Source organism: Lucilia cuprina, chromosome 3 (assembly GCF_022045245.1).
Source record: "Lucilia cuprina isolate Lc7/37 chromosome 3, ASM2204524v1, whole genome shotgun sequence".
Lineage (NCBI taxonomy): Eukaryota > Metazoa > Arthropoda > Insecta > Diptera > Calliphoridae > Lucilia > Lucilia cuprina.
The window spans coordinates 11,836,968-11,856,916 of NC_060951.1; the positions used below are offsets into that span (position 1 = coordinate 11,836,968).

Sequence of the window (19,949 nt, forward strand, 5' to 3'; positions counted from 1 at the left end):
ACAAGTGAAAAACAAAAAAACCTTTTAAAACAAAGAAGATAAAGAACAAAACAAAGTAAAACGAAAAATTAAAGACGGAAATATAACAACAAAATGTAAGTGTTTAAACAAATTAAAATTAATAACAAAAAGTGAAAAAAAAACAAAATAAAATAAAATTTGTTAAAAGAAATGTATGCGGTCACCCTGATAACAAACAAACAGAAAGAAAGAATAATAATTAAAAAAGTAATTGAAAAAAAGAAAGAAAAAGCAACTGCCGTTAAGGTCGTATACTGTGGGTAAAAAAGATTGCCAGAGAAAAGAACAGACAAAAAGATAAAATTAAAAATATACACACAAACACACATACATTTGCAATCGTAATAACGAGTATATGTATATGATGAAAAAAGTCATAAATAAAATCGAGATAAATTAACAATTTCGTACGTTCTTTTGTTTGTTGACTTGTGAAAAATTTTCTTATAAACAAAATGTTAAAAATCTTTTGTTTGTAAACCATTTTTTTCGTTGTTTTCGTCAGATGCAAATTTAAATACAATAAATTTCTTTATATCATCAGCAATTTAACAATTTGTATTGAAAATAAGTGTTTAATTTGTGTTTTATAATCATTATAATATCTTTAACTGACGTCAGTTTAAAATATTTCCATTGATTTTTTACAATTTTCCTTTTTAAACTGATAATTTATTACAATTTTTATTATTATTATCATTACTTGCAGATTGATTTGTCATTAAAGATTTTAAGAAAAAAACAAGACATCAATATTAATTGTTGGGTAAGTGCATACATTTTGTCATTCATTTATTTATTAATACAAATGATACTACGTTCAAATCATATTTCCATTTGGTTTGTTAGTAGGTAGTTCTTTTTCTATTCTTTCATTTGCTTTGTTTTTTCTTATTGAATTTATCTATTTTTCTTGCTATAAAGATTTCATTAATATACACATTTTTCCAATTTGTTCATAGATTTTTTCTCATGGTGTCCTTCCAAATGCCATTTCGTTTTAGTCAAATTAAATCGCATTGTTTTTGTTGTTGTTTTTGTATTTCATTGGACTTTGTACTTGTTTTGCCGGTTTTTACTGTATCTAGGCTTGCCATATTAAAGTTGTACTTTTTTTAAGCGCTTTTTCATTCAATGCTTAAAAATACAAACAATATAGTTTTAAGAATAATAAAACTTAAAAAATACTAGTGGATTTTAATTGGACTTAGAGTTTTATCCTTTTTAATTGCCAATCCCTCAGATAATAACATTGTTTGCAGCAATTGATGGATGTATTATAAAACGGAGGGCAGAACTTATTAGAAACATGTATTGTCACACGAAATGATAAATTTAATAAAAATAATTGTCATCATCATAGCGAGGAGTGTGTTATGTGTTTGTTCTGATGTTTTCTTAAGCACAACAAGTATGAATTTATAGTCGGACATTGCCGACCATATGATACCCTACACCAGTCAGTATGTTAAAATTTTGATTTTTTTTTAAAAAATTGTTTTATTGTGGAATATTTTTACTTATTATTGACAAAAAAAAGAGATTTTCTACAAGAGGGCTCATAGGGGTAAATATGGAACTATCCTTATAAATTTTAGTAGATGAATTTACGTCTACTACAATGTCATTTATGTATAAGTAATTATAAGTTAATTTTTGTTGATTTTCGTTGACATTATAAAAAATTTAACGTACTTTATGAGCCTAAAGGGCCGATTCGGGGGGTACGGTTGTATGAATGCTAGGAGAAATAATGGACCGATTTCAACCATTTTCAATAGCGATCGTCCTTAAACCAAAAAAAGAGTATGTGCCAAATTTCATCAAATTATCTCGAAAATTGCGACCAAGGTTTACATGAACAGACAGACAGACGGACGGACAGACGGGCATAGCTAAATCGACTCAGAAAGTGATTCTGAGACGATTGGTATACTTTAAGGTGGGTCTAGGACCAATATTTTTGCGTGTTACAAAGTTCAGCACAAACGCATAATACCCTCGCCACTATAGTGGTGTAGGGTATAAAAATATTAGCTGTTTGTGCATGTAGTAAACCTTTTGCGTATGGTAAACGCCGTAATTTTCAAGATATTTTATCGGTATATTATTTTGCCTCCCCTTAATACAACCTCACCTATACCAATGATTGGTCCCTATCCATGACACTTGTTTAAACTTAACTATATGGAATGGCTTAAATCAGATGGCTTATCGAAAATCCCTTTCTTACTTCGAGACGAAACTCTACTTCAGATCCAGCTGTTTGTTATCGGTAACAACGGTACTATTTGTAATCGTGTCAGTGAGTTTTGAGTACAATGATTACTGCAGAAGTTGTCATAATGGGGAGGAAGAAGATTATATATTTCATCTACGCTACAGTCCGTCATTCGCTAAGAACAAAAAAACAATAACCCCTATCGCCAATCATCATTTCACGTGAAATATGTTACCTTTTCACTTTATTTGTTCATTAACTTTTTTGTCGTGAAAAAATAACCCTGTTGTGAAATTTGTTGATAGAATTTTGTAAACATTGAACAGCTGTTCCATAAAAAATCAACTATTGTGAATGAATTGTTCACAACAAGTTCACGATAGCAACTTTCCCTTCGAGGGAAATGAAAATTTAAAGGGAACAAAATTTTTACATCTATTGGCGATATTGGTGAATAATTTGGATGTTCCGTTGTGATCTCAAGTGTGAGATTAATCTTAAGAATATTATATATTTCGTAAATCGAACTCTGGAAATTGTGACAAGTACTGTAAATAATAAAGTAATTGAGTAATTACTTTATTTGTTATTTATTTGAGGGTGGGGAGGATGAAATCGATGCATTTACTGGTATCTCTCTTACTAACTGTAAGCTACTGGTTCAGAATGAACTATATGATGTGGCTCAAATCAGATGGTTCAGTGAAACTACCTGTCTCAACTCGAGGTCAATTTGGTCTCTATACAATGCTCCAGATCAAGCTTACTATTAAGCTTTCGCAGGGTACATATAAGATTGTTGGTATCAGTCATAACGGGACACTGTACTATTGGCAATCACGCCAGAAGAATGGGTCTCGAATATAATGACTACTGCAGAAGTTGTAATAATGAGGAAGAAGAGGAAACAATACCTCACCTTCTCTTTTATTGCCCATCATTCAATGAAAGTAGAGAACAATGTTTCGGCCTTGCTGCTTTTTTATGTCTAAAGAATATCCTAAACTTTGTAAAACGACCTGGATGGTTTAAAACTGGAAGTAGAGAGTGAAAATCAATTGAACTTCTTTGACCACTAGGGTAACACAACAGGACCGCAACTAGGTGGACCCATGTGAGCCACTCATGTTTGATTGAGTGGCTGTCCTTCTTACCTAAACCTTATTTGTTATTTCTATAACAAACACTTCTGAGTATTTCAGGTGAAATCTATTCTTGGTAAACTAACTTTGCTGACGGTCAAACAAATACTTTCAATGTTGTAACCTTAAAGCCCTAAATTTCTTAGGAAAACTTACCTCGATCAAGTCAAATCTTTATGTCTAACCTACTTTAAAAAGTTACATGCCGTCAACGAATAAGATTTGTTCACTTTGTCATAAAAATTTTTCAAATGAAATTTTTTAAAACAAAAATAAAAGAATTACGACATACAACGATACAATCGTACAACACCGATTGTGAATTGTACAATTATGTACAAATAAGGCCTTTGAAATTAAAATTTTTAAACTAATGTACTTTTTTCTTCTTTTACTATGATTATTTTACTTGGGCTCACATAGCACAAGAAATGTATAACAACTAATGGACAATAAATAAAAAAATTAAAACGCAAATTAAGCAAATTCTAAAAAAAATATATAATATAAATAAAAAAGTAATATATGTATATGAAAGTGAATGTATTTTTACACTGGACAACAGCTTTTATAGTTTTTTTTTATGAAACTATTGACTATTCTTTTTAACTTTTAGAAAAATTTTCAAAATTTCTGACATCTCTCTGTGTTCTCTTGGAAAATCTTTTAAAATTTTTCCTCCTTAAAACAATTCAAAAAAACTTTAAGAAGAGAATCGATAAAGAAGAAAAAAAACTGAATGAAAATTAATACTTGTAGTCAGTTGTAATGATACACAAATAATAAGACAAACAAATATAAAAGAAATACTATTAAAAATCAAGCTAAAAAATAGTAATTAAACTTTATTTAAAGAATTTACTTAACTTTGCTCTGTTTGTTTGTCCGTTTGTTTAGGTCGCTGTTTTTTAAGTTTGTCTCAATTGAATGTTGTTGTATTAATGTCTTGGCTTACAAAAATTAATTTAAATATAAAATTACCATATCTGTTATTGCAAATATTTGTTTGTTACTATTTACGATTTTATCTGTGTGTATGTTATTTCAATCAATACATTAAAAGTAAATACATACTCGTTTATACATAAGTATCTATTTTGACATAATTTTCTTACTAAAATAATATCGTTTACATCTGAACTTAATATTTATAAATATGTACGTTCAATGCGAGTAATAGAAATTGGAAATTTCTTAGAAACAACAACAAAAAATCTAATATGACAAATATTGAAATTGCATTGTCATGTTTTGTATCTTTTTCTTTTTCATTATTTTTACTATTTTATCGCATCTTAAGCTTTTTGTTTTGATTTTGTGGGGAAAAGAAGAAGCGTTTCCATTTTTTGTCTTAATTCAAATTTATTGTTGATTATTATTTTCTACTTTTTCTCTTAGGTACCCTATAGGTATAAGAGGTTTTGTATATTAACTTTAATTATTAAAATGTTAATATTAAGAAAACTTTTAAAATCCTTGAACTAAATTTTTACATTCTTAAGACAAAATATTATTTTTTTGGGTTCGTATATATCGCCGATCCATTCAGTTCGTTTATCTGTTTATTTTTATTTAATCATAATAAAGTTTAAGGTGTCAACATGTCTACTAACACTCTCTACATAATATACATTTTTCGTCTTTTGTTGTTATCTTTTCTTTCTCTCTTTCTCTGTTTTGTTCTGTACATTTTTACATACACATTTATTTTTGTTAAAAGACTTTGTGGAGATGATAATGATGCTAACAGTGTTTTTTTGTGTGTTTATAAACAAATATTAAAAAATTATAAATCAAAAGAACACAAAAATAATTAAATTGCTATTTATGGTTTATGCGAAAATACTACAAAAGAAATACATCTACACATACACAAGTACAAAAAAGTTCATAGTTTAAAACAGCTGTTTTTAAAGGGAAGTGATTGATTTTTATTTGAAAATTTTTTGCACTATAGTAAAATAGAGCTACAGGGCTTTAGAAAAAATGTTATGGGAATTTGTTTTTTTAATCAGATTTAAGTGTTACGGGTAAACATTAATTTTGGGAAATTAAGGTAGGAAAAGTTTAATTTTGTTAAGAATTTGGTCCATAATACATATATTGTTATTGTAACAGTTCGCTTGTTGTGAAAAGTTTTCATTTGCTGGCAAAATTCGAGCCGCTTTGAAGCGAATATCCGATTGTTGTGAAATCGGTTGGGTCAGCGAAAATTGCTCAGCCTTGAGACGCAGTGTTATAAAACATCCGTCTTTGGCTTATATTGTAGTTACGTTAAGTGGAAAACGTTATCGAGAGATGTTAATATCTAAGTGTTATAGTTTAATAAAGCTGTTTCGTTTTTTGAAAACGATTACCCTAGTTGGTCTGTTCTCTAACAGTAACCGAATTCTGAACCACCATAGCAATAACAATAGCACTCAGATCTTATAGAACTCATACCATGACGATGTATGTCGGGTGGATCAGCGAAAATTGCTTAGCCTTGAGCCGCAGAGTTATAGAACATTCGTCTTTGGTTAATATTATAGTTACGTTAACATCTAAATGTCATCTTTACAGATACTTGTGCTTGCAATACAATATTGTCACAGCTTTTCTTTAAATGCCACATTTTTAAAATCTTCACAACTCCACAAGAAGTGGATTTGATATCTTATGCGGATGACTATATCATCATGGCGACGGTCCACAATGCCATCTGGCGTATTGTTATATCAATGAAACGCATTAGTTTTCGTCAAAGTCTACAGCAACACTATTCATCAACTTCATGAACGTTCCCACGACAATTGGATCTTCGCTCCGGAACGACCCAAGTCATACTCGGCCAAAGATTGTCAAGTTTTTCCCCAGGAAAGAACTATCGGTCACAGTCAAGCTGTTACAACAAGAACATTAACTTCATGGAGGAAGGAATAAGCATTTTTTGACATCTAAGTTATTGATGGTCAATTTACGAACGTGTTTCAGTCAAAAATGTTGGATGTTGGCTACAAATAAAATGAATAGCATATCAGTTGTTATTGATGTAACAGCAAAAACTATACAATAATCTATTTGGAAGGGGCTACATCAATGTCCAGGCCTAAAAATTGGGATACATCAACTGAATGCGTCTATAAATCCAACTCTGTAAGAGTTGTTGTTGTAGCAGCGACATCTGAAACTACTCTTCTTCCTCGCTCTGGTTATCCAAATCAGTTAGATCTAAACCCAGTAGACGAGCCGCATCTAACTGGGCTGGGTTCAAAGGGATTCAGGTTCCAACTGAGGATTGGATTTGCCCTGCAGTTGAAAAGCTTTTGAAACACACAATCTCTGCACAGCAGTGCAGAGATCTTGAATGGTGTCGTTTCTTCTCGACCAGTATGAGTTTAAACGGGTACAACATCCCGATCTAAGTTGTGCCAATACCACTCTAAGTTTCGTTGCTTGTATGCAACGAACTTTACACGTATGTATTGGACAGAGCGAGTAGGGTTGGCTAAGCAGTTGAATACAGGACATCCGACGCCATGGCCTATACGTGACCACTATAAACCATTGAGACTGTTGATTCATTCCAATCTTAGTTGTGCCAGAGTTACCCTTCTTTTCCGCGGCAGTTTTCTTCCGTGTCTGCTATGAGCGGAGCCGACCTCCAAGTACGTTATCCTGCGACTGCGGAATTTATGGCGTTTCTTTGTTCAAAAGAGGTTCATATGACACCTCAGATGACATACCGTAGGTACTGTTTAGTCAACATGACATTATTTTCCTTGACTGGGTTGGCCTTTATTTCATCGTGCAGGTGATCGTCCGTGTTAATTTGTATGCAGGTTATTACAATCCTTAGAGCGGCATTTTCGAATATTTCTTCAATAAGTATCACTGAGCGAAAATGATCACACTGGAGCAGCATAATTTACCACCAATTCCCACGACAATTGGATCTTCGCTCCGGAACGAAAGATTGTTAACCCAGTATCAACCGAAAGTTTTTTCCCCAGGAAAGAACTATCGGCCACAGTCGAGCTGTTACAACAACAACCACTAACTGACAAATCGTTTTATATGTGGATAACAAGGTTTATTTATTTATCCATACCCTAAGTGCTGCCGGCTAGCGCTTTGAGAACCTTCTTATTAATTCGCTATTTGCGAGTTGTTGTTGTAACAGCTCGACTGTGGCCGATAGTTCTTTCCTGGGGAAAAAAACTTTCGGCTGATAATGCTGTCGCTGGGTTGACAATCTTTGGCCGAGTATGACTCGGGTCGTTCCAGAGCGAAGATCCAATTGTCGTGGGAACGTTTTTTATTATTTTTTTTATTTGCGAGTGATTGCACTCGCGTAAGCTGTGCTCCATCCAATATTTTTGGGTGTAGCACGGTTGGAATTTGTACTCCATCAATGACAATGTCAAGAGTTAGGTTTACTTCCTTCGACCAGTTGGTAAAAAGAGTTGTTGATGACTTTGCTGGTAATAACTGAAGAATACGATTAGTGAAAAACTGATGTATTTCGTGGAGATAATCATTCAGCAGACGCATAATTGATCAATCATCACCACTGATATGCTATTGCTATAAATTTTAAATATTTGAAATCTGTAACATTTCCAGTAACGTAACTCAAAGATCTACAACTCTACAAACATAACCAATGAAGGCAATTGCTGTTAATAAAAATAGTACTTACGAAGAGCATTGATTTGCAAATGGTGAAATTTTTAAATATATATAACTAACAAATAAAGGCTATACAAATGTTGATTGATATTAAAAATACGTTTTAAAAGAAAATAAAATACCTATACTCATAGTTTGAAATGCATTTAAAGTATTACGAGTTAGGTACTTCGACTGCTACTAGTAACTAGTCGTAGTCAGTCGTATATCAAATTTAAAATATTTGTTTGAACTACTTTAATGGTTTACCAGACAGACAGACACCGTATTAAGTATCTAATGGCATTGTTTATACTCGTTCGTCAATGTATGAATGTAAATACATATGTATGATCATACGAATATGTGCGTTTCTACACGCATTTTTTTGCTATGGAATGTTGATGGCACTTGAAACTCCATAGTTATTTTAGCTTTCAATATAGTTTCAATTTTCACACTCAATAATATACGATAGCAGCAGCTCTATAGTAAAATAAAATCATCAATAAAGAAACTTGTATACACATTAATGAATGGAGTCGATATCACCAACTTTGGAATGTTTTTGTGGTTGTTTGTTATGTGTAGACATTTATAAGTGACTGCAACATAAATGCGTTTTATATCTAAAGTTTAATAAACAAATAATATCTATTAATACTTTATTTGTTTTCAGACATATACTTTTCACTTTATAAAATCTTTATGAGAAAGTTGATAAATCTTTTTTAAACACTTTATTAATAAGTTTTTAATATTTGTTATTAATCTTTGTTAAGAGATCTATTACAAACTCGGTTTTTGATCTTTCTCTAAACTAAGAACTATTATTAAAGGATTGCAGTAGGCATATGAGATAATGATACTTGGAAAACGAAAACATCTTTCACACTTCTGTCGTCGAATATGGAAACAGCAATATACCTACTTATTGTGTGCCCAGAATGTAATCATGATCCCCATGATAACCTTGCATGTATAAATTGAATAGGGCTTCTAACTTTGCTTAGTCCAATGGTTTTTTAGACATCTATTGATTTATGTACTTTCCTTAAATACTTAATGTCTAGGAAGATGCTCAAGAAGGTCAATGATGTGCAGAGGCTAGGAATCAAAATACACTATTGGTCCTTGCTAGTCTAACCCTTAGGCACAATAACACAATGTACGAAGTAGGTCTAATTGACAACTCTCATGGCAACACCGCTTGTAGACTGTTTGATTGATGGGCAGATTTTACCTAGAGTCCAAGTTACCTTCCAAGCAGATGTCTTGGTGATCTTCAGAGCGACGGATCTGATATGGAATCGTATTGATCTAGGTTAAAAGTCAAGGTTAAAAATCAAGTTCTTTTTGTAAGTAGGAGAAATACTCTTAGGTTGCTGACGAGCAAGATGGTAATGAGGGTTAAAAATCATTCATTAAAGGACTATTGCAGGATATGCGAATGTACAGAACAATTAGAGACGAATGAGCATAAAATTTTTCACAATCCTAGAATGCAGAGACTGAATGAAATGGCTGGGTAAATTGGATTCAAAGTACTGGAGAAAATTTTGCAATTCATCTCACGCAATCTAAGATCTATCATGGAAATTAGTCATTTATTCAACAGTGTTAAATACGGAGATTCTGTTTGTATGACAATTTATGTTGCAGGGAATCGTTTTGGTTGTTGTTGTATCAGCGACACGTGTAAAATCGGTGTGGCTGGGTTTACAAACCTTGGTCGTTGTTCGTGTAAACTAAGTAGTTTTGGTGCGAAGAACCGGTTGTCGTGGACTCAGTTTGTCTAACATTTCTTGCTTGTAGCAGCGACACGTGTAAAGTCGGTGTGACTGGGTTGATAAACCAGTCATTTCGGAGCGAAGAACCGGGGTTTTTGAATTTAGGTTCAAGCAGAGAAATTGGGCTACTTCAATAGGGTAAGTCCATTGGGCTAAGTGAAGTAGAATAGACTTTATGGTGGGTATGATGGGATCCCCATCGGACTCACTTGTGGGTATCATGGGGACCCTGTCCACATATTGAGCATATATTTTAAGGACGCACGGTCTATGCGGCACCAGTAGGTGTTGAGCCTGTTGCACCATCCCGATCACAATTGTGCCAGATCAACTCTTGTTTTTCGCGGCAGGTTCATCTCTATTTATGCTATAGGCAGTGGGCTACCTCCAAGAACGACATTCAAACAATGCTTTCGCGGAACTTCTTGGTTGGAACCTCTTAGGAATTATTTGTTCTTTTTGTTGTTCTTAGTGGCCTCCGGTAAGTTAGTAGTTAGAGTTCTAATCTGGTAGACCGGAGGTGGTGGGTTCGAGGCACTGTTTAAAGGGCGCACAACAGGCCCGATTGAAGCCTATGTGTATTTCTTCGTATTTGATGTATATATGTACATCCTCCTTTCAAACTAACTAACTATTTTTAGTTTTTTAGTATTTTCTTTCTCTTTACTTTGAAACTTTAGGATACGAAGAAAATAGAAAACTTTAAGGTCTCTAATTCCCCTCTTCACTAATAGTTTGTTTCTTTATTACCAAACTTTTGCAGGTTATGACTGAATGTTGTGAAACTAAAGAATATGGAACATATAATTGTCATTGTTCAAGAATACAGAGTACCTGATTCTCTATCCAAAATACCTTAATTTTCATAAACAAATCATTCTTCATTGGCTGAAGGCCATCGTGCTGTCGAGCACCATTCATCCTTGTTAATAATCCATCTAACGCGTAGGTAACGTGTAATTTATTAGGCCTATTTATTGTTATCTCTCTGAACTTTGGACTTATAAGACCCTACTTGATCGTTTAATCCTCAGGAAATGCCCGAACTTGAAGAGAGATTTAGTTACATATTGACAATATTAAAAATTAGTTAAATTCTGACATTTTCACTAAATTTTCTAAAATTTTAATATGTCTACAAAAACCAACTTTAAAGAAAATATCTTACATCTATCATTCGACTTGAGACCAAAAGTCATGTTCATTTAGTGCAGTTTTTTTTGTCATTTTGCAAAATATTGATGTTTGAAAATTTCTATGATTTCATTTCCACTTAATGGTTTTTATTGTTGTTGTTAGTTTTGATGATGACAATGATGATGATGTTTTTCTTTTTTTGATAATGTGTTTGACCCAAATTCTTACTGTTATTGAATGCATTTACTGCATCCTTTTAAATGTTGCGACAAACCAAATACAAACTGTCTTTCTCTCTTTATATATAATTGCTGAAGTACTTATTAAAAGAATAAGAATACAAAAGAAATCTAAAGACTTAATGGACCTTACGTATTCTTCATAACAATCCAATAAGGTCAATAATAATGATATATTATATGTATAATTATTTGTGTCCTTATGTTTATTAAGATTTGCTCACAAAGAAGAAATTGTAAAATATGTATTTATTTAAAAGTAGTAAGAAAAACCCTTCAATTATTTACAAAATATTAATGTGAATTGTAAGAGTAATATTGTGAAAAGGAAAAATGGTGGACTTCTTCTATGTTAATCTAAATTTTTATATGTAATTCAGTTCAAAACTTTATTTTCCAGTATTATTAAGGTGTAACCATAGCCCTCATCTAAGGATATATATTTTTATTTAAGCTCTGCTTAAGCCACATCTGGCCTCAGATATTGCCCTTAATGTTGAAATCAACAAATAAATTGATATAAAGTACATCCACTGCTTTACCTTTTGAAAGTTATACTATTTGGGGGATATCTGTTTACAAGCACATTCTTTTTTCTTTTATAACATAATGACCACCCCGCCTGCCCCAATATTCGTAATACTCTCAATATAGATATGTACATATGATTTGCTACCTTTCTCAACTCAACTGCTCTCAGTATGAGTACATTTTTTTATTTTTATCTCATTATCATCACTATGCGGCGTTTTTGAATCAGCTGTTCTTATGTTCGTACCACATTCAATACGGTATTCAAGCGTAAAGAGACTAGCCAGTCAGCCAGCTAGGCATTGAATCTGTACGTGTGTGTGTGTGTGTCATATTGTGTGCTTTCATGCCACAATATGTTGTAACAATAAATATGAAAACAATAGACTTCGGCAGTGTCACTTGTGCTACATAAATAAACGGTTGGTTGTCTGTTGTCGCCGTCACCGTAGTCTACTATGTCTGGTTGTTTCTTACATATCGGTAACGGTAATGAATAATGACCCCATATTGCGTCGGTAGTCTGAAATGGTATTTATTATTTGCTTCCTTTAAGAGTAACTACTACCGTTGGTTGCTTTTAGTTAAAAATAAAGTGTTCTTTACTTCTCGCATTCGGAGTATTTATAACATGTGTCTTCTTTAATATTTAACTATTACACCAATTACATACTTGAATGTTTATACATAAATAGAAAATTGTATTTAAAAAAGTGAAAAGTAGAGTGTTGCATTTTAATGTTGTCTTAAAAGTTTAATGTTAATGTGCAGAAAGAAAAAGAAATTTTGAATTGTATTAATTTTAACAGAAATATTGTGGTAGATCTACCGAGATGCCAGATGTGAATATTTTTAAAATCATGGTAAATTATTATTTTGTATTTGTGCCCAACATATCGTCCAATATTTCTAAATAATTTCAACAAAACATAAATTTAAGAAAATTCATGTTATTTTATTATAACATTCCTTTTCAAAGATAATTATTCAAAGATTATATATCATATTACTTTAAAATTCCTGAGTACAAAATCTATCGAATAGACGTATTTTGTACCCACTTTTGTTGCACATCGAAATATTGATCATAGTCCCACAAAAGCCATGTCCGCCTGTCTGCCTATTAAGAGAACGATAGGGTCTAACGGAAAGAATCAAAGAATTTGAATTTCACACAAATATTCCCCATAGGTTTATTTGTTATTGAAAAAATTGCCCATTTTCATCCATCACGTTTTTGTATTGCCTCCATACCTGTGGCTCACCGGAAAATAATTTTAACATTAATAACTTAAAAAATCAGCTATAGTAATGATCTAATAGGTTCTCATATATACGAATTTTCTATTTAATTTATATACCCCCAACGCTGAAAGTCCGATTTTTTCCAAAATGTTGAGATAAATATTGAACCCACCCACCATATAGAGAGCTGTAATAGTTTAAAAATATGAGTATAAAAATGAAATTCGCCACAGACATGGATCTCATTCTACCAAATTTAATGAGGATCGGTCCATATAAGGTCCTCTTTAGATAATGACTTTAAAGCTCATTGCTGGCTTTAAACTATAAGTACAGCTTTTAAACTCAACATAAACGACTTTAAAAATTACAAAAGTCCCTTTACTTATACTCATTACTGGCTTCAAAATACGGGGGCATCCATGAAATTCATCATAAGTAAATTTTAAACGAAACTAATAAAAGTAAATTCTTCGAATTTTGCACCAAGAATGTCAATATTTATCTGAATATTTGAAAAAAAGTGTGTCTTTAAGTCATTATATGAATTAAATATAAACATCCGTATTTAAGAGAAACTATTAGAGTTAGAATTTGCAAATTTTAATTGAAGAACTTTGATATTCATCTGAACATTTAGAGAATAACAGGCGGTCTACAATGAGATGCTTTGCGCTCCCTTATGAATTAAATATAAAATTTTGTTTATCTGGGAAACTAATAGAGCAATATTCTTTAAATTTTGCAAGAAGAACTTTCTTATGTATCTGCCATTTTGGAGAAAAAAAGTCGGACTGTGAGTCCCCATATGAATTAAAAAATTCGTGTATTTGAAATATTCAAATTCTACATGAAGAACTTTGACATTCATATGAACATTTAGAGAATAACGGGCGGACTTTCAATGAGGTTTTGGCTCATGAATTAAATACAAAAAATTAAATCAGAAAAAGCATTACTAAAAATATTGGTAGTCAAAATTTTTAAGTTTACATTGTTATTACCAATTTGGTGCACATTTTGCTGCCAATGTTGTAAGATCTAACAACCGATTAAATCCGATTAAAAAAAGTAATTATAAATCCATCGAGTTTGATGAGCATTGTTCTATATTTGAAGCTTGCTTACGTACAATGTTCTTTACAATTTGTTCTTGGTTAATGCATTTCATAATTTTATTTATATTTTGCAATAATTAAAAATTTCTGTAACTTTAGTTAAAACTCAACAAGTATTAAAATTAATTTATTTATATTCTTAATGCACGTGTTTTATTTTGTTATTGTCAACATTTGGAGGTAAAAATTACAAACAAATTTCCTTTTTGTTAATTGTTTTAATTTTCATTCAAAATATTGGTCATAGACCCCAAAATATTTACAATTATAGTAGGGTTTCTACGAAAAAAATTTGTCATGAATTCCCGTTAATGTATTTTTACCAAATTCCTTGAAATTTTTGTAGGAAAGTTTTGCTTAAAGCAAAACAAGGCTGCCTACACTTTATTTAACTTGTTTGTTAACATTAATTGTTAGAATTAAATGTTTCATATTGCAAATTGGAAAAGTAACACAATGGCAACTCTATCCAACTGTATAGAAACGTTTAAGGAGAAAACTATAATTTGTTGACATTTAAATATTTTTTTTTATAGCCCACACTTTTACGCTTACATATTATTAAAGAGGATTTCCCTTTCTTTTAAGCACACACACACAAATGCTCTTTTTCTATGTCTACAATGTCGCCAAATAATTTTCAAATGATTTTTATAAAATACTTGTTCAACAGAAAAATTAACATGTGTTTGTATTGCAGGTGCATGTCGTCTGTTTATTAAAAAAAAGAAGAAAAAAATGTAAAAATTTGAAAATGAAAGTGTTTGCTTTTTTATTTAATTTTTTTTTGTTCATTTTTATTTTTTTCTACACACAATTGCAAATTCTTTTTATACACACAAGTATTTTGTTCATATATTATTTATTTAATGATCATATATAAGATTTACAAAGACGTTTTTATATCCACCATTAAAGTGTGGTTGGTTTAGGTATATTGATTTGGTTATATCGTGTGGAACACATTTGAATATTTTTAATCGTAGATGAACGACTTTATTTAGAATTTATAAGATTTTGTCTTTTCACTACCACGTTTCAATAGAGTGACAGTGCTAAATTTTTAGTTTTCGAATGTTCTTAACCAGAAGACGAATTATCCGAATCTGGAGCCATTGAGATATTGAGTGCTGAATACAAGTGATACCATTATTCGGCATAAGCTTTAGGTTAGGTTAGCAGGATGTTCATTATGGACTTTGAGATTCCTGTAGAGATAAAGCAACCTTTAGTACACTTCAATTACTCTTGTTTGCATTGTGAAGAAAACTTACATAAGTCAATTTTCTAAGCTATGCTAACCTAGGGCTGGACACTACTAAAAAAGAATAAGAGTACTGCCCTCTTCAATCTGTTAGTCGTGAAAGCTTCTTGCTGTATAAGTTTAGTCTTCTTTGTGAAGAGCATAGAAGGCTAGTAAACACTATATTTAAGTTCCATAGATTTGATTTCGAAAACTGAAGTAGGGCTTGATATCTTTGTGAGTCGTAACACGGAGACATAATAGTCATATTTAGTTAGCCTTAATCGGCTATCTGTGCTCGTGGATTTGATCACATATGAAGCATTTTAAGTTTGAAAGCGGTAGACCGACGAGAAACTCGGAGTGCTCTGTTGCTAGAGCAAGATGTTATGTTACCACTTTTAGCCTTTAGGGCGGACTGACTATTGGTGTTTATTCGATAAAACCTATACTTCTTCAAAAATTGGTTTGGGGTGTAGTAATCTATATTGTCTAAGATTTCCAAACAGTTGATTAATGTCCAGTGGTCTGAATGTATCATTTACCACATACCAATTATCCTTAGTCTAATCACTGAGTTGAGCAACATAGCAACTGGTTAAAAAATATCATTTTCTGATGCTCAAAAGATTCCTTCAAATCTCCTCCGGTAGACTTCATTCATAAGAATAAGGCAAGTACACTACGTTGCTAACATGTCGAAGAACCATTTGGCATTCTAAGATTTTATATCTCAAGACTTACCTATTGCTCTTTCGGATTAGTATAAGGCCACAGCCGTCGGCTGAAGCTTTAGAAACATTGTTAGATACCGTAGTCATAAAGAAAGCAAACCCCTGCGGGAATCTTTTGTTAAATATATAGTTCTATGCTGACAGACAAGAGAAATATACTAAAGTCTTTCAAATCATAACATTAATTTGGAATTGGAAGTCTGCATCATTAACCTCTGTTGGGGACATTGTGAATCCAATCCATTCACAATGTCCCCAACAGAGGTTTATGTACACTTCGACATTTAGAAAGCAATTAGGGCGGGTAATATCTTAAAACAGTCAGGGATAATCTGCAATTAAAGAACTATAATAAGAACAGAGAGATTAAGGAAGTTATCCTAAATCATTCGACGGAACGCTAAGTATAAACAAGTAATAGTCGTGCGAGGCGGACCATATAAAACCCTACAACTGTATACGAATAAAATGTGATTCAGTTTTCATAATAAAGCATTTAAGTTGAATTCTAGCTTGCCTCAGTGGACATTGTGGACATTTAAGTTACATTTTGACAGGGACTTTTTATAGGGCCTCAAATAAGGCCCTATATTTATAAAGTTTATGAGGGTCATCAAGACTAGAATAGATCTTGGTTTTGCAGCTTTTTGTCGAGATGCGAATGGGGGCCTAGGTGAAATAATGGACCGATGTTAACTATTTTCAATAGGCTTCGTCTACGGTACCATACAAGATCATGTGCCAAATTTCCTTGAATTATCTCCGAAATTGCGACCTATAGTTTGATTACAAAGTTTACAAGCCCCTGTATGGAGGCTAGGTGAAATAATGAATCAATCTTGACCATGGGACAATAGAAGACCATGTACCAAATTTTATTGAATTATCTTCAAAATTGTAGTTTGATTAAAGGTTTACATCGACGGACGGACATAGCTAAATCGACTCAGAAAATGATTCTGAGCCGATTGGTATACTTAAAAGTAGTTATAGCACCAATATTATTGTGCGTTACAAACATCAGCATAAACCCAATATGCCATCTTCACTAAAGTAACGTAGGGTATAAATATGGACGAGAGAATAACATATGAGGACTAAAAACCTTATGGACTGAGCCCAGAGAAGGGGGAGAGAAGTCACAATGAATAATTTAGACTTTAGGTTATAGTAAAAATTTCGGTTTACAGTACAAAATTGAACGAATGGATTTAGACCAATTTTAGTATGTATATATAAAAAATCTTGGGAGAGATGTTAATCTAGAAGTCAGAAACTTAACTAACTGATGAATTTCTAAACATTCGTGGAAAATTAATTTAGTTTATCGCTATATATGTTTTTTTCACAAAAAATAGCGCACACAACATAATACATTTATATTGTTATTGTATATCTTTGTAGGGCGTTTAAATGATCACCTTAAACGAATATATTTTCTTATTTGTTTTTTTGTTTATGTTTTTATATACTATATTATTTTTGGTCTGTTTTTTTGTTAAAATAAAAAAATTATAACGAGCAAACAACAATTTTCAAGGTTAGATAAATAATATACTCGAACACTAATCATCAAGTTGTTGATGCGATAACGCATGCCAGCCAAAAAGTAAAAATATAAAAAAATGCATTAAAGCAAGCTGTTTAAATAGTCCGACACTCAGTAAGATTATATGAACGATATGCCTTTTCTGCCTAATTGTGAAAAGGCATGTCTAAATATGTATTCGAAAATATGTCTACATTGAAAATTATTAATATTAACGAAATTTTTAGCATGCTGTGTACATGTTTAATAAATTAATTTTATTATAACATATGTTAACTAATATGAATTAGATTGATTTCTAATTATTAAAAACATTCATGTTGATTCTTTTTTATAAGATTTTATTAAACTCATTTTAAATTAATGCTGACTCCGTTAGATGGTTGTTCGGAAAGCATATTTGTCTCGTCATGTAGGTGTTCTTCTGAAGGAAGTTACTTCGTAATATTGTAGTTGTCTTCTGTTCCATTATTCGTATAGGTACTTTCGATTTCTGTTTCGCCAGACTGGAATTGGCACAACTACATCGGGATTAGTTGTGCCAATACCACTCTATGTTTCTAACTTATTTACATGGTGTGGGCCTGTGCCACAGAGATCTTGAATGATGTCGTTTATTCACGACCAGTACGACTTAAGAGGGGTACGCCTTTTCGATTTAGTTGTGTCAATACCATTCTGTGTTTGTAACTGGCCTCTTCGATGACATTCCAGTGGGCAATGCTTTGATAGCATGACGTTGTGTTCAATAACAGAAATCATCTTCGTAGGTGTTATTTTACGTCATGTATTCCTCTTTTCCATTATTCCTATGTACGGTTTCGATCTCGTGCAGCTTAGAAGCTAGTATTGTGATTACGAATACTGTAGTATATTACTGTTTTCGGATTTCTGTGTAGACCCGTTTTGTCTCGCAATTAAGAGTCATCCATGTAACAACAGATTCTCGCAAGTGTTTGCTGGGGTGCTTTTCGATCGGAAGAATGTCTAAAGCTTTGGTCGAGAATCGTGTCTATTACAAATCCTAACAGTCTTTAAACTTAAAATCTTGGAATTCATAATTATTAAAAAGCTTAAAAGCAGATTACCGGACAAAGTTCTTAAGTGTTTGCAATAACTTTATGTAAGGCATCGTGTCAAGCCAACAAAAATAAAAGTACTTTGGTAGACTAAGGATAGTATAGAATCCTGTAATATATCGTTACAATAACAAATAATTAAAAAATTAGAAAAAAGGGTTAACAAATAAAAGTTTTTTGTTCATTAAGGGCCTGTTCTCTATTTTGAAAATAACAAATAAATTCGAAAAATTGTTATTGTTTTCAATATAAAATGGGAAAGAAATGTTCGTTCGCATTTAGAGAAACAGGCAGTAAATATGTACTAAATACAAAGTAAGTAAATAAAATATGAAATACATAAACAAATATTATTTATTAACCAAATGGTTTCTTTTTTGAAGTGATTTTAACTTTTTACTTATGCCAAGTCCTCAATTATTTGTAGAATTGTTTTCAATTTAGTTTCGATTTGGGTTTAGTTTAAACTAAATGATAGCAAGTTGACTCTATCGCTAACTTTATAAATTATCTAATATATTTGTTATTTAGTATATACATATGTACCTAGTATATCAAATGTACAAGTATGTATTCCATTTCCCTACAAATATGTATCCAATGTTTTATTTATCATAATTTCTTCTTTATGGCATTTTAACCAATACTTTCATGCGATAAATTTTCCATGTGCTTTTTTATTTTACTATTATTTATTATTATTTTTTTTTGTTTTACGTTACGATTTGTGTACTGCGCAGTACTTTTTCGTATATGGACATTTGTACGTATATCCTTACACATTTCCTCCTTTTACAGTTCTCTAATAAAAAGCACATGTTTTAGACGAAAAAGCAAAAAAACGAAATCATTTGTAAAAGAAAAAAGAAGTTTTAATTATTTAATGTGTATTTTTTAAATAAAAAGGTAGTGATTTTCATATAATTTATTAGTTTAATTTAGTTAAATATATTTCAAATACATTTTTAAATGATTTTAAAGTATATTTGTGGTTGTGGTTATAAGGATTTTAATATAGATTTAGATAATTCATTATGTTTAATGTACGTCATAAAAGTGGTTCTAATTTATAAAAAAAAAACTTTAGGCAACTTAATAGTTAATGTTTAAAATATCACAAATAGTTAAAACGAAAGTCATTGATATCAGTGAAACGTGGTTATGATGAAATATATAACTAAGCACTTTTTATGGAAATTATGCCAAAGATAAAGCAAAAAAGTTTGAACTTTAATAAATTGAAGTTGTAA

At 31.5% G+C, this 19,949-nt stretch overlaps 1 protein-coding gene across 9 annotated transcripts in view; it reads left to right on the forward strand.

The window, feature by feature from the left end:
• The first annotated feature begins 37 nt into the window (after window positions 1-37).
• Window positions 38-19,949, forward strand: part of LOC111680327 (myotubularin-related protein 3) — a 34,724-nt gene continuing 14,812 nt past the window's right edge. For 4 of the 9 annotated variants that reach the window (XM_046947378.1, XM_046947384.1, XM_046947386.1 and 1 more), the window contains exons 1-2: window positions 38-95; window positions 731-787. The gene's annotated coding sequence lies outside the window, so the exon portion shown is untranslated. Of the gene's footprint in view, window positions 96-556; window positions 638-730; window positions 788-12,116; window positions 12,263-12,366; window positions 12,595-19,949 lie in introns of those variants that run through there. The other 5 variants (XM_046947379.1, XM_046947380.1, XM_046947383.1 and 2 more) reach the window with 5 other exon arrangements.